This window comes from Silene latifolia, chromosome 11, assembly GCF_048544455.1.
Source record: "Silene latifolia isolate original U9 population chromosome 11, ASM4854445v1, whole genome shotgun sequence".
In the NCBI taxonomy this organism is placed as follows: Eukaryota; Viridiplantae; Streptophyta; class Magnoliopsida; order Caryophyllales; family Caryophyllaceae; genus Silene; species Silene latifolia.
Window position 1 is genome coordinate 145650106 of NC_133536.1, and position 7074 is coordinate 145657179.

At 37.7% G+C, this 7074-nt stretch overlaps 1 non-coding gene across 1 annotated transcript; it reads right to left on the reverse strand.

The window, feature by feature from the left end:
- Positions 1 to 3205: 3205 nt before the first annotated feature.
- LOC141615880 (small nucleolar RNA R71) lies at positions 3206 to 3312 on the reverse strand. The gene has a single exon (XR_012530269.1). It is a non-coding gene; the product is annotated as a small nucleolar RNA R71 (small nucleolar RNA).
- Between the last annotated feature and the right edge of the window lie 3762 nt (positions 3313 to 7074).

The window sequence follows — 7074 nt, forward strand, 5'->3', positions numbered from 1 at the left end:
GTAATAGGACATGAGAATTGGTGACGCACACTTGTCGAGGACAAGTGGGAGATTGTTGGAATAAGTGTCCTCCGACAATAATGCGATCACAACTGTCAATCATGATAATCACATGTTAAAATCTCATATTTAAGAATACATGTGGGAAGTAATATTTTACAGTCAACTGGTCCACACATATCGGTAATGATTGGCTGACTAGAGTTTGACATTACTGTCGTACGAAGATGGTGACCAGTTGATCCCCTTAGGTCATACCTAAAGGGTGACACTCTTAATTGATTATTTAATTGATCGTATGTCGATACGGGTTAATTAAATTGCTTAAAATTGACGGACGATTTTGTGAGTATAATTTACGTGTCTTATTGTAATTTGATTATAATAAGATACGGTCTAAGTAATCGAATTGTTTCATTACTTAGATGAAATTATTGTTCACGGAAACAATTGAAACGGAATGAATAAATTATTATAAATACAAAATGTTGTAATTTATGATTCGGAAACCCATTACAGTACAAGTAATTATGAATTACTAGGTTAATTTTATAAGTGACATATTTTATTAATATGTTGATTTTTAATTGTTCAAAATACATTTTATACACATAATGTCATGGAACATGTTACATGTGACAAATTGACAAATAAATTGTAAAATGAACTTTCCATTTTACAACATATGTACCGAAATTATATGGGGAGGGTTGGGGTTTGTATTATGTTTTATGTATATATAAGAAGCATAATCATTAAACCTAATTCATAGCCATGCACACCTAGTTGCTTTTGTGAAGAGTATCTTGGCCATGCATTGGCCCTTGCCACCCCTCCATACCCGGTTTTCCCTAGAGAAAAGGCCAAGGGTTTCTACAATTTATATTTGAGATATACACTAAGATATTCACTAGTGTATTTTTCATTCTTTTTACACAACCAAAACTTAGAGAAGTTTAGAGAGAAAAATACTCATATATTTCCTTCCTCTTGGCCGAATAGACAAGAGACAAAAATAATATTTTGGGTTATTTTCAAGCTATATTATTAGTATTACTAGATCATATTATTACTAATCTTTAAGAGTAACACCTTGGGTATAAATCTTTGGGAGGGATTCTAAGCTTGAATCCTTGTTCATCCAATATTAGGAAGCTCAAGAACAAGTGAGTAGGAGAACTCACTTGTGCCCAAAAACCGAAATCCATAAGCTTGTATGATGATTTCTTCTCTACTCTTGTTCAAGTTTGCATGCATAAGATCTAGTTTTAATTTTATGACTAAATTATAATGTCACATATATGAATATGTAAATTAATGAGATTAATATTTTCTAACACTAGGGACGAGCATATCCATACGGGACTAGCAAAACAGAGATGCTCATCTCCTTGGAGAGGAGCATTTCCTCAACTTTTCTTAAGGGTCTTAATAGTCATTTAAGTCCTTAGTAACCCTAATTTATGTACCTAATCTTTAGTATAAATACCCCATTGTACTACTTAGATTAGCATGATTTCTTAATCAAGTTCTAATCATTTAGTAATTATTCCTTAATCTTGTAATCAACTCTTAATCTAGTATTAATACAAACCTCATTTCTTAATCTTTCCTTAATTTCTTTATTGTTCATCATTTATTTTGGGTAATTAGAAGATTATTTTGGTTTATTTGGAGGATTGACAACCTTCCATCAATCATCAAGTACTTCTATTATTTCTTGCTTTATTGGGAATCGTATTCATAGGTATTATTCTCTCTTAATACTTTTAATTATTGTTAATCATTTTCATTTGTTCATCATGTTTTGCCTTGCTAGTATGATTGACAACCTTGTTAGCATGTTAAACTTGATAATGAGTGAGTAGTTTTCTTAACTAGGGTTAATGGGGAATTAGGGGAAACCAACATGGGAATTGATTCATGCTTAATCTAATATGTTTTCATAATTAATTTGCTTACTTGTTGTGATTCCAACTTATGCACATGTTATGTAAGACATAAACCAACTCGAGTCTCATTAGACCATGCATATAGTTAGATAGGAAGGACTAAGTCGACTTGTAGGTGTTGTACAATCTAATCGATTTGGCTCCGGGACCCAAACCTTCCTAGGGATTATAAGATATACACTAACTCGATCCCATCACAATAATAAGTGCTTGCATCTAGTAGAGAACATGTTTGTATGATCAACTCCCATGAATCCCCTATGAACCCATGACACTCTAGTGCTTTTAATCAATTGTTTACATCTTCATTTTATCTACCTTGCTTTGTTTTTATTGTTGATTAGTTTAGTTGATCTCCTATCTCAACCCAAATTATGACACCCTTAGACACAACCATTTGCAATTGAAAATCCTACATCAATACCCATCCCTTGGGATCCGACCTTTACTTGCCTCTTTACTAAGAGTAGTTTGTAAATTTATAAATATTGTTTTGGTTAGGTGACTTTTGACGACGAGTTTAACTCTCACACCAAAAAATGGCGCTGTTGCCGGGGACGGTGTTAACTTGATTTGATTTTCTTTAATTGTTTTTAGTTGTGTCTTTCTTTACCTTGGGGAAATCAATCTCCTGAAGGTTGTTCTAATTGATTTCAAGTTGTTTGATATTTTGCATGTCTAGGAGATCACAAGGTAACTTGTTACCCATTGATCTTGAAATTAAAAGAACTTTGACCAACAATAGAAGACTTGCTAGGAATACTTTGAGAGGTATTGGTGAGATTGTGGACATTCAACCAAATAACATTGAGTTCATCAACCCTTTTGCAAGAGAAGGAGAGGATAACCCAATACAAAACCCACCACAAAATCAACCCACAATGCCTAAATTTTTATCACATTCCGTACCAACCGAGGAGAACCTACCAAATGGTACTCCTACACCACAACATTTAACCGGTAATTTCATTGCCAAATCCGCATTCATTCAATTAGTTGAGAGAAGTCAATTTGCAGGGATGCCTAGTGAAGACCCTCATTCTCATATGGAGACTTTTTGTGACTATTGTGATGCGATTTCTCAAATCGGAGTTACTCAAGACCAAATTCGATGGGTCTTATTTCCTTTTTCTTTGATTGGTTCTGCGAAACAATGGTTGAAGAGCCTAGATAAGGCTACTCTTGGTATTGATTCTTGGAAGAAATTGGCACTTGCTTTCTACAAGAAATTTTATCCTCCGGAAAAGACTAACATGTTGAGAGCCCAAATCATCGGGTTCAAACAAAGGGATGAGGAATCTTTGTATGAAGCATGGGAGAGATTCAAGGACACTTGTCGATCTTGTCCACACCATGGACTTAGCGAGTGGTTCCTTGTACAACAATTTTGGAATGGTCTATATGAAGACTCCCGAAAGATTCTCAATATGGGATCAAATGGTATGTTCACCAAAGTTGATGACAATAAAACATGGAACAAAATTGAAGAAATAGCGGTCCATAACTTGCAATATTGTAGACCTCGGAAGGCTACTAGAGGAGGAAAACATGAGGTGGATTCCATTACTCAATTGGGTGCTCAACTTAGTGCTCATATTGATACCATTAATTTGAAGTTTGAGAAGGCCATGGTTAAACTTGAAGAGGCCTCCAAATCACCCAAGCAACATGTTAATGCTATGGTGGCATCATCATCAATTCCAAGTGGAGTATGTGAGAGTTTTTGAACTTTGGGACATGACCAAAGTGAATGTAGGGGAACAAGTGAATGCTTTCCTAGCATACAAAAGTGGCACCCCTTATTCCAACTATTACAATGAGAACACCAAATTCCACCCCAATCTTTCATACAAAAGTCAAAATGTTCAAAACCCTCAACCAACATACACCCCACCTCCAATGAGAAACCAAGCTCAAAGACCCTTTTTCAATCAAAACCAAAGTTATCAAAATCAACCTCCATACAATCAAACAAATGACCAAGGTTTTGATGTTCAAAAAGCGGTCCTCCAAATGCAAAAGAACCAACAAGAGTTTTTCACTCAAATGCAAAAAGATAGCCAAGCAAAAGACATCACCATCAACAACATACTAGCTCACACAAAGATGTTGGAGACCCAAATGTCTCAATTAGCATCTTCTAGTTCTCAAAGACAAAAGGGGCAATTACCACCTCAAGGTAATCCCCCAAGACATGAGTTGGTGAGTGCCATCCATTTGAGGAGTGGTACAAGGTATGAAGGGCCGAAGAGGCCCATTAATGATGATGTTATGAATGCTAGTGACAAGGAAAGAGTTGAAAACTCTAAGAAAGAAGAAGAACCCTCCACCATTCAAGAAGTCTCAAAGAAGAGGAATGAAGAGAAGGCTAAGGAGAAAGAGTCCATTGTGATTAGACTTCCATTTCCAAGTCGTCAAGCTAAGCCTAAATTTGATGAAAAACTTGGAAAGTTTATGGAGATTGTGAAGAACTTGGAAGTCTCAATCCCATTCACCGAATTGATTAACCATGTTCCGGCCCGAAATACATGAAAGATATTCTTACAAAGAAGAAATCCATCCGGAAGCTAGAGACTATTGCGTTCACTAAGGTGAGTAGCGCCATCCTACAAGGAAGTTCATCTCCAAAACTATAGGATCCGGGAAGTTTCTCTATTCCATGCACCATTGGCGACACTACAATCAACAAAGCTTTGTGTGACCTTGGGGCAAGTGTGAGTGTCATGCCATACTCGGTGTGCAAGAGGCTAGGAATGGGAGAACTCAAGTGCACTAATATCACACTTCAAATGGCGGATCGATCAACGAAGACACCTTTAGAGGTATGGGAGGATGTGCCGGTAAGAATGGGAAAGTTCTTCATCCCGGTGGACTTTGTTATTGTTGACATGGAGGAAGACTCCAACATTCCTATCATTTTAGGAAGACCTTTCTTACACACCGCGGGAACGGTGATTGATGTGAAACATGGAGAGCTCACACTTGAAGTGGGAGATGAAACAATCCCTTTTAACCTTGACAAGACAATGAGAGCTCCCCGCTTACAAGAGCGATGTTTCATGATTGATCATTATAGCCGAGAAAGTGATAGGAAGAAGTTGGCATCTCAATACAAAGGACAAGCTATGGGTAAAGAATCACCACCCATATGGGAGAAGAAAGTGGATAATCTCCAAGATGCTCCATCCGAAGAGCAAGAAAGTTTCAACAAGAATGAGAGCTTGAATAGCTCACCACCACTCATGGCAAGAGAAGAAGAAGGCCTCATCAGCCATAATGACAAGAAGGAAGAGCAGTTGTTTTCATCAACTTACGATACTATTGGGAAGCAAGCTAATGAAGTATGTGGTCTATGGGATGATGAGTTTGAAGGGTTATTCAATCCTTATATTGGTTATCCTATGACCCGAGACCAAGGCTTTGGTGACCATGTTAACTCAAGTCACCACAATGAAGAACACAATGTGCAAAGGTCTATTGAAGATCTTTATAATGACAATGAACAAGCTTTCGATTACTTCTTCAAGATGTTGAGCAACATCAACAACACCTTGGCTATGCCCCCTTGACTTCTCATACATGAATGAGAGTTTGGTGGAGTCCTCCCTAAACCACCATTTGTAAATATCCTAACCCCTTAACTTGCATTTTACTTATTGTATTGCATTTTTGTCAATTTCGGATTTATATTTTTATGCTTTGATCAAGATTACAATTTTGAGAGAAAGTGAGGGAGGGACTTATATGTTTATTGATGTGTAGTGTTTTAACATAGTGTAGGGATAGCAATTGCCTAGGGTATCCAAGCCTTCGTAGTGCCCCCACAATGAAGATCAAAGGAACGAAGAGGAAATGACTTGGGTTACGGAATACCCACGTGTGGAACTGAATCCGTGAGGTACATGGCCAATCCGAGCGTCTAAGGAAGAATCCGCTTGTCTTGGATAAATATCCGAACGTCCTGAGAGAAAGGCGCTCGTCCTGAGAGAGCTCGAAAGGAAAATTTTTCTTTGACTGAAAATCCGAGCGTCTCCTAAAGAAATCCGCTTGTCTCAACCAAGACGCTCATCTCAGTGAAGATCTGCTTGTCCTGCTTCTTTTAAAATCTGGGATTTCTCCCTGACCAAGAATCCGAGCGTCCTCAACAGAATCCGCTCGTCTCCTTATAACAAGACGCTCGTCTCCTACTGAAGACGCTTGTCTCATCACGGGTTACATTTTCTGAAACTGGCTGACAAAGAACCCGAGCGTCCCGTGCTGTAGACGCTCGTCTGCCCTGCTGCAATACAAAATCACGGGATTAAAACCCTCAAAACCCTCAATCCCTCCATCCACAAAAATCAATTTTCTCAACCAAATTCACCCAAATCAATTCCAAACTTCCTCAAAACGCAAACAAATCACTCCTCTATCAAGAAAAAGCCATTCAAATATCCAAATCCTCAAAAATTGAATCGATTTTCTAGCGTTAAAGGCAAATTACGAAAATCCTAAATCGATTTGGGATTCATTGAAGCTTGAGGATACTAGAAGAATTCAAGCAAATCATTGGTTGTTGATACATAAAAGGAGAAGAACAATGTCTAGGACCAAAGGTGGAAGCAAGGCACCTACAAAACGAAACCTTTCCAAAAGGCAACAAGCACTTCAAGCCTCAAAGGCTTTGGTGGTTCAACAAGCAAGAATGGAAATTCAAGAAACTCTTATTCTTATGGTGGAAGCTACTACTTCTATACATCCGGAAAAATATCCGGAGGTAACTTTCACATCCGATTCTCATAGGAAAAATTTTGTGTCTCTTGCTAAGAAATCGATTTTACCCACCAAGTTTATTTGCCAAGATGCCTTGACCAAATTGGGTGTCCTTGAAAGGACCAAGAACTTCTCTGAGTCCATGGGATTGTTTACATTGTTTAATATGCAAGAATTTACCTACCCCTCCCTCACCTTGGAATTTCTAAGATCATTGAAAGTTACAAAGGTGGAAATTCGAACGAACATTGAATTCCGCCTTGAGAATGTGGATAGGAAGATGTCCTTTAATGAGTTTGGCAAAGTTTTCGGTCTTGATAATGACTCGACTTATGTGAATAAACCTTCAACAAAATATGATCTCGCCCCT